The sequence below is a fragment of the Euleptes europaea genome, chromosome 1, assembly GCF_029931775.1.
Source record: "Euleptes europaea isolate rEulEur1 chromosome 1, rEulEur1.hap1, whole genome shotgun sequence".
Lineage (NCBI taxonomy): Eukaryota > Metazoa > Chordata > Lepidosauria > Squamata > Sphaerodactylidae > Euleptes > Euleptes europaea.
The window spans coordinates 18,906,649-18,915,746 of record NC_079312.1 but is presented as its reverse complement, the minus strand read 5'-3'; the positions used below and the strand labels follow the sequence as shown (position 1 = coordinate 18,915,746).

Genomic DNA, 9,098 nt, shown 5'->3' with positions numbered 1-9,098 from the left:
GTAATCGATCCACAACCTTTGTCTCAAGATTTACCCAAAACTAACTGTAATTTCACAGCTACCATCACTGTATGAAGTTTAGGGTTAACAACTCAAACTATACTAACTTAAACAGATTATAAGCAATTCTAATAATATCTAATAACAGAAATAAAAAAATGGTTAAATACTGGTTTTGAATAATTCTAACTGGGTATATAAGCAAACAAGCAAATAACTACAGCTACAATAAAAAAGTAAATCTAAGACCTAACTAAAGGAGCAATTCAATAGGAAAGAGTTCACCGTATTGCAATTAAAAAGGTTTGTGCTCATCTCATTAGAGTGGTGGACTCTGACTTGGAGAACTGGGTTTGATTCCCCACTCCTCCACAAGAGCAGAGGAGGCTAATCTGGTGAACTGTATTTTCCCCCCTGCTCCTACACATGAAGCCAGCTGGGTGACCTTGAGCTAGTCATACTCTCTCAGCCCCACCTACCTCACAGGGTGTTTGTTGTGGGGAAAGGAAGGTGATTGTAAGCCAGATTCTTTCTTAAGTGGTAGAGAAAGTTGGCATATAAAAACCAACCCTTCTTCTCTTCTTCATATGGTGGGAGGTCCCTTATGGGGATCTCCACTGCCTGCGGTAGAGGCTAGCAGTAACAGCTGGAAAAGAGCTTCTAGGACGGTAATAAAATAATTCTCTTGCTCCAGAGGCCATAAGAACATAAGAAAAGCCCTGCTGGATCAGACCAAGGCCCATCAAGTCCAGCAGTCTGTTCACACAGTGGCCAACCAGTGTTGGCCTCTATGAAGCCACCAAACAAGACAACTGCAGCAGCACCATCCTGCCTGTGTTCCACAGCACCTAAGATAATAGGCATGCTCCTCTGATCCTGAAGAGAATAGGTATGCATCATGACTAGTATCCATTTTAACTAGTAGCCATAAATACCCCTTTCCTCCATGAACACGTCCACTCCCCTCTTAAAGCCTTCCAAGTTGGCAGCCGTCACCACATTTTGGGGCAGGGAGTTCCACAATTAAAAAACAACTTCCTTTTATCTTTGGTTCTTGTAGGTTATCCGGGCTGTGTGACCGTGGTCTTGGTATTTTCTTTCCTGACGTTTCGCCAGCAGTTGTGGCAGGCATCTTCAGAGGAATAACACTGAAGGACAGTGACCACCCTAAATAATTTGGGGTCATCTGCAAACTTGGCTGCTTTGCTGTTCAACCCCAACTCCAGGTCATTGATGAACAGGTTGAAACGCACCAGTCCCAACGCAGATCCCTGAGGGACCCCACTACTCACATCCCTCCATTGGGAGAACTGACCATTGATTCCTACTCTCTGCTTCCTATTTTTCAGCCAGCTCTCAATCCATAAGAGGATTTGTCCTCTTATCCCATGACTATGAAGTTTGCTTAGCATTCTTTGGTAGGGGACTTTGTCAAAAGCCTTCTGGAAATCCAAATACACAATGTCCACAGGCTCATTCCTGTCCACATGCTTATTGACACTTTCAAAAAACTCTTAAGTGGTTAGTGATACAGGACCAACTTTTACAGAAGCCATGTGTCAGCGAGGGCACCCAGTCGGACCCCGGATATGCAAGCCCCGTGTTCTCCCTCCCCTCCCGGTCTCATGGGAAAGTCTCTTCAGTTTGAGAGGAAGGGGCGAAGGCAGTAATACTTCTACTTCAAAGCCTTCCTATTGTAAATCAACTATCTGTTCTCAAGGTGTCAATTCTGCCAGAAACCTGGCACCTCTAGAAGCTTGAAAGAACCCTGATGTTTTGAATTTCAAAGATTACGTGTAATCAATTCTAGTGTGTGTCCCCTGTAAAGATAGCCTGTATTCTCCCCATCAATATTCTGACCTTAAGTTTGTGTAGATCTACTGAACCCGTTTGCTTTCTTAATAAAACTTTAAACTCTCTGCAACGTCTGGAGTGGAGTTTACTATTGCTGAGATGCAACGAGGTACTGAAGTCTGACAGTAGGTCAGAATCCCTGAATTTCTTAGCCTTCTTTTTTATTTTTGTGTTAGTAAATAGCTAGTGTTAGTATGTCTGCACAATCCACACACTCGCTCCTTACGGGGAAGACCTCCGCCAGAGCGAAGAACAGGAAGCAATCCTCCTTATTGATGTGGTTGGGAGGAAGCGACCCCGGAGCAGTGTCAGCCCGGGCTTCCCGACTTCCCTAGGATGCCAAGGTGGACCTCCTTGCCCACGCTAGCGGAGCTAGCGGAGCAACGATGGAGGATCGGGGCCAACAAACAGGCGGCGTCGGATCCTTGTGGCGGTTTCTACCAGGGACCGCTGACCGCCTGGTATGGTGAAGGGGGAGAGCGGGACCAAGAGGTCGTACCTAGAGAATGGTTGGAGGGGCCCTCGATCATCCGCATTCTGACCACCCCAGCTGTCATCGCCACGGAGGAGACTACCCTGCTACGCGACCAGAATCAGCAGTTAACCCTACAGAACCAGGACCTGCAGGCACAGCTGAATGTTTTGCAGAGGGATTTGTCTGCAGTTTTGGGGGCAGTGAGAGAGCTTGGACAGCCCTCGCAGCAACCACAAGCCGGCTCCCTACCTGCCACAGAACCACCCGTCTATAGCGAGTCGCCCCTACACAGGCGCCCTACTGCCAGGGAGCTGAAGGTGTCCTTCGACGGATCCAGCACTCAGCTACCCCATTTCCTGCTCCAAGTGTCCGGTTTCATGAAGGATCAAGGACAGCCCTTTCCCTCGGAGGAAGCCAGGCTCAGGTACGTGATCAGCCTGCTAGAAAAGGAGGTGGTGGAATGGGCAGTGACGGTGGCAGAGACTATGCCCAGGGTCTTGATGTCCCTGAATGACTTTATGTCTGCTTTGCGACGCCGTTTCGAGGACCCTCATAAGGGGGAGAAGGCAAAGTTTGCCATGCATCTTTTGAAGCAGGGGCCCGCTCTGTGAGTACGCACAGGATTTTCAATCCCTATCCTGCAAGATAAGGGAATGGAGTGAGGCCACCAAGGTCCAGCACTTTTGCGAAGGACTGCGTTGGGAAGTGCTGGACGGCTGTTTAACCCTGGGAGACCCAGAGTCGGTAGAGGATTGGATTAAGCTGGCGGCCTTGATGGAAAATCGCAAGCTAACCCTTCAGTTTTCCAAGGATAGCCCGTCAAAGATACCCCCAGTGGCACCCGCCAAAGGGGACAATACAGAGGAACCGCGGCGAGGCGGAAGGAACCGAGGGGGCTTCAGCCTGGAAAAGGCGCACCTTTTCAAGGAAGGAGCATGTCTCCAGTGCAGGAGGATAGGCCATTTCGTGGCGAAATGCACCAGCTCATCGGCGGAGTTGTCAGGCAACCGAGCGCCCCGGGAGCGGGAAACCACCCCAACTGGGACCCTGGATCAGAGAAGAGCAGAGGGGACTGCCAGCAGACGCAGGACGGTGGCCCTGCAAGTGGAAACGGCATATGATCCAAGCAGCCTTAGCCCTCAGGATTGCTCCAGAGATTCCTCACCGGCAAAAAACGAGGACGGCCTTCTGTGAGAGAGCCGGCACGGAGGGCACCCTCGGAAGAAACCAAACCGGCTCAGAGTAGGGTGAGTGACCAGGGGGAAACACTGCTGATGCCTGTTGTGTTGCGGAACCCCCACGGAGGAGAACCTGTGGCTGTCGTTGCTATCCTGGACTCCGGGTGTTCCCGGACCTTGATTGATCAGGCTGTAGTGGAACGCCTAAAGGTCAGGACTCGAGAACTGGACCAGCCCTTGCATTTCCATCAAATGGATGGGAGGTTCATACGACCGTCCAAAGCCGCGTTCTCTTTGCCCTGCTTCTTTATGAAGAAAAAGGGGACCTCTGATCTGAGACTGTGTGTAGACAATAGGGGGCTAACACAATTACTGAGACTAACGCCTATCCCATTCCCTTGATCCCGGACCTCCTGAGTGCTATGTTGTATCCTCCCACAGTTTGATTATGGACCCCGAGAAGGTTCAGGCGGTCTGGGAGTGGGAACCCCCCAGAACTCGCAAGCAGGTTCAGCAGTTCTTGGGGTTTGCAAATTTTTATAGAGGTTTTATCCAGGACTTTGTCAAAATAGCCTTGCCAATCACCGATCTGCTCAAAACCAAGGGGAAGGGGCAGGAGGCTACCTTTGCGCAATACCAAGTACCTTGGACTGACCGATGTCAGGCGGCTTTTGAGACTCTGAAGAGGCGCTTTACCTCCGAGCCCGTTCTGGCTCACCCAGATTGTTCTAAGCCGTTCACCCTTCAAGTAGACGCCTCGAAGAAGGCAATGAGAGGTGCGCTCCTTCAGAGGGATGACCAAGGGGTGCTTAGACCCTGTGCCTATTTTTCTAGGAAATTCTCCGGCCCGGAGCTAAACTGGCAGATTGGGGAAAAGGAAGCCATGGCTATTAAGCATGCCCTTATGGTCTGGTGGCAGTTCCTGGAGGGGGCAGCTGAACCTTTTGAGGTCTGCACTGACCACTGAAATCTTGAGGTTATATTGGGTCAGCGGAAGCTATCGGTAAACAGCTGTGCTGGGCAGATTTTTTTTCCAAGTTCCGTTTCACCATTAAACACATGCCCGGGAAGGAAAACTGCCTGGCCGACGGGCTGTCCCGGATGCCACAATATGAATGTAGCGTCGAACGGCCAGTGGGATCCCTCTTTACCCAAGAACGCCTGGGCTTAACTAAGGAGGGGAGTAGCGCGGGAGTTCTAACCAGAGCCCAAACCCACGCAGCGGTGAGTCAGTCCTGGATTCCCCTCAGGTGAAGGCTGCCCCTGCCCCCCCATCCCTGGTGGTCCCCAGGGGATCCTCTGGGCGCAGTCACAGGGGAGGGGAGGGAGTCCTCTCAGCAAGAGCAGGGAGACAGGGCGGAAGAGCCGATCCCAATCTCCCCTCAGGAGTCGGCTACCTCTACCTCCCAGTCCGTGGCAGTCCCAGAGGACCTCCCAGAGGAAGTCAAACGAAGGTGGGGGGAGGCTCTTCAGCGGGAGCGGGGGGATAAGTCTCTCACATCCCAGGTAATGGACGGGGATGGTCCCCACAAGGATAAACACTACGTCCCCCTGGAGCTGTGGCGGGAGGTGTTGGAATGGAGCCACAGTTCCAAAGGGGGGGGCATTTCAGGTTCGTGAAGACCTTGCACCTAGCAAGAAGGCAGTTCTGGTGGCCGGGATTGCACCAGGACATCGATGTGTTCATTAAATCTTGTCCCGTGTGTGCAACAAGCAAGCGCTTAATGGGGAAGTCTCCTGGATTGTTAAGGCCCCTAGAGACCCCAGAAGCACCCTGGCGGGTAATCGGGATGGATTTCATAACCGACCTCCCATCTAGCCAGGGGAAGATGGTTTTGTGGGTGATCACGGATCTTTTCTCGAAACAAGTCCATCTCGTTCCGTGCGACGGGATGCCCTCTGCACACAAACTGGCTCGCTTGTTTGTGCACCAGGTCTTCAGATTACACGGCTTCCCATGGAAGGTCTTGAGTGACAGGGGGTCCGTTTTCGTGTCAAAGTTTTGGAAAGCGTTTTTAGGACTTGTGGGTGTACAACAGGGTTTGTCTTCGACCTATCACCCGCAGACAGATGGGCAGACCGAAAGGGTTAATGCTGTAGTCGAATTTTAAATGCGCTGTTTCATGAATTACCACCAGAACAATAGGGTCGACCTGCTGCCTTTGGCGGAATACGCCTATAATAACTCGGTACACTCTGCTACTGGTATAAACCCTTTCAAAGCGGTCTACGGAATGGAATTCAGGCCCTTGGGGGCCGTACCCCTCCCACCGGGCGGCGACTCCCTTCCCCGAGGTGTCAGTGTGGGCCAACACAGTGAGGAATACTTGGCCCTGGCTTATAAAGAATATGGAGCAGGCAAAGGAGAGATACAAGGCGCAGGCAGACAAACACAGGGCGCCCCAATGGGAATTAAAGGTCGGAGGGAAGGTTTACCTCTCCATCAAGAATCTCAGGTCTTTACGTCCGTACAAGAAACTGAGTCAAAAATTTGTGGGGCCGTTCCCAATCTCCCGGGTTATCAATGAGGTTACTGTGTAGTTGGAACTGCCGAAAACCTTACAGGGGGTGCACCCGGTATTCCATGTGAGTCTGTTAAAACCCTGTATACCGGCACCTGAATGGCACCCTGAACCCGCAGCTGCAACCTCAATTATGGTGCAAGGGGAACAGCACTTTGAGATCTCCAAGGTGTTAGAGTCTTGGGTGCGAAGGGGCCAGCTGGAGTATCTCGTACATTGGAGACACCTGAACTCCAGCCACAATGAATGGGTGTCCGCTATGCACGTAAAGGCCCTCACCCTGGTAACGGAATTTCATCGGCACTACCCCGCCAAACCAAGAAAACCCAGGGAGGGGTCTTTGGGGAGGCGGAGTGTCAGCGAGGGCACCCAGTCGGGCCCCGGATAAGCAAGCCCCATGTTCTCCCTCTCCTCCCGGTCTCGTGGGAAAGTCTCTTCCATTTGAGAGGAAGGGGCGAAGGCCGGAGGCAGTAATACTTCCACTTCAAAGCCTTCCTATAGTAAATCAACCATCAGTTGTCAAGGTGTCAATTCTGCCAGAAACCTGGCACCTCTAGAAGCTTGAAAGAACCCTGGTGTTTTGCATTTCAAAGATTACATGTAATCAATTCTAGTGTGTGTCCCAACGTCTGGAGTGTTTACTATTGCTGAGATGCAACGAGGTACTGAAGTCTGACACCATGTTGGTTTTGCTCAGCAGGCCTTGCCCTTCTATATGCTTGACAATTCTATCTTTAATAATGCTTTCCATCAATTTACCTTGAACAGATGTTAAACTAACTAGCCTGTAATTTCCTGGGTCCTTCCTGGAATCTTTTTTATAAATGGGTGTTACATTGGCCAATCTCCAGTCCTCTGGTACAGAGGCTGATCGAAGGGACATGTTACATATCTTTGTTAGTTCAGCAATTTCCCATTTGAGTTCTTGAAGAACTCTAGGATGAATCCCTGTGACTTGTTAGTTTGCAGTTTGTCTAAACGATCTAAGACTTCCTGCCTTGTTACCACTATTTGCCTCAGTTCCTCATTTTCCCCTCTCCAAAATCTCTGTTCAGGAGAAGGAATCTGCCCTGTATCTTCAACAGTGAAGACAGATGAGAAGAATTCATTTAGTTTTTCAGCAATCGCTTTGTCCTCCCTTAGTGTTTCTTTATTCCCATTGTCATCCAATGGTCCAACTGCTTCTCTAGCTGGTTTCCTTCTCCTAATATACTTAAAGAATTTCTTATTGTTTGTTTTGATGTGTTTAGCGATATGCCCTCAAAATCTTTTTTTTGCATCTCTAATTATCTGCTTGCATTTCCTTTGTGCAAGCTTGTGTTTGCTTTTGTTTGCCTCGTTTGGGCAATCCTTCCAGTCTCTGAAGGAAGCCTTTTTTTCTCGAATTGCTTGCTTCACCTCATCTATTAAGGCCACATGTGTGTACTCCATCTTATGCGTTAAGGAGCAGTTAGTTAACTCCCAGTCATAGAAATCATACATTGCGTGAAATGCATTAGAAGTCCAAGGGGTGGTCATATTGCATATGAAATTAGACAGTAGTGCCTTTGATTTGGCACTCCCAGTCCCAGGACAGTAGGGGTGGTACTGAGGTGATCATTTGAGCAACAAACATTTCTAAGCAATTAATGATCACAAACCAGAAGAATAAAAGGTTCATAGTGACTAGCCCAAGGTCACCCCGCTGACTTCATGCTTAGGAGCGGGGAAACAAATCCAGTTCAACAGTTTAGCCTCTGCCGCTCACGCGCAGTGGGGAATCAAACCCGGTTCTCCAGATTAGAGTCCACTGCTCCAAACCACCACTCTTAACCACGACACTACATTTCAAGTACTTGAAATGTTCAAGTACTTGAAGGGCTGTCATATAGAGGAGGGTGCCGAGTTGTTTTCTGTTGCTCAAGGTCGGACCAGAACCAACGGGTTGAAATTAAATCAAAAGAGTTTTCATCTAGACATTAGGAAGAATTTTTTAACAGTTAGAGCGGTTCCTCCGTGGAACAGGCTTCCTCGGGAGGTGGTAAGCTCTCCTTCCCTGGAGGTTTTAAAGAAGAGGCTAGATGGCCATCTGTCAGCAATGCTGATTCTGTGACCTTAGGCAGATGATGAGAGGGAGGGCATCTTGGCCATCTTCTGGTCACTAGGGGTGTGGAGGGGGGAGGTAGTTGTGAATTTCCTGCATTATGCAGGGGGTTGGACTTGATGGCCCTGGTGGTCCCTTCCAACTCTATGATTCTATGATTTGCCCTCTTTAGCAAGAGTGATAAAGGTAAAGGTCCCCTGTGCCAGCACCGGGTCATTCCTGATCCATGGGGTGACGTCACATCTCGACGTTTCCTAGGCAGACTTTGTTTACGGGGTGGTTTGCCAGTGCCTTCCCCAGTCATCTTCCCTTTACCCCCAGCAAGCTGGGTGCTCATTTTACCGACCTCGGAAGGATGGAAGGCTGAGTCAACCTTGAGCCAGCTACCTGAAACTGACTTCCTTCGGGATTGAACTCAGGTCGTAAGAAGAGCTTGGACTACAGTACTTCAGCTTACCACTCTGCGCCACAGGGCTCCTTAGCAAAAGAGATACTACTTGTTAAAAGCTCCATGGCAAACAGTCCCTCCATTGTCTGGACAATCTAATCACACTCAGGAAGCCAGATTAGAAGTCACAGATTGGAAGTCACTTAAAGCTTGAAATCATCTGTAATACTTACGTGGCCTCTCCTTAAGTGGGGAGGACAAAGGCCTCAGTGATCTTCTGAAGTACAGAAAACCAGATATTGCAGTAGATATCAAAGTCATGAAAGGGACAAAAATTGGCACAATACACCTTCCATAAATGCTCCAAGGAAAATCCCCTCCTTCAAAGAGGCATTGATAGATTGTCTCTCTATTCTATAACTTCCCTTGCTACGATTTGACCAAAAGTGATTCTCTGATAATGAGCAAGGTGGTCAATCCCACTAAAGCTATTACTACACCCTGAAGACTGATAGGTATGGCTGTTCCCCTAGTGTGAGCTGACTCTGAAGGTGTTTCCACACTCTGAACATTAAGATGGTTTTCCTGTAGTGTGGAT

The 9,098-nt window shown here is 49.5% G+C and overlaps 1 pseudogene; it reads right to left on the bottom strand.

Annotated features, from left to right (window-relative positions):
• Nucleotides 1-2,962: 2,962 nt before the first annotated feature.
• The window catches only part of LOC130472944 (zinc finger protein 345-like), a 33,099-nt pseudogene continuing 26,963 nt past the window's right edge, over nucleotides 2,963-9,098 (bottom strand).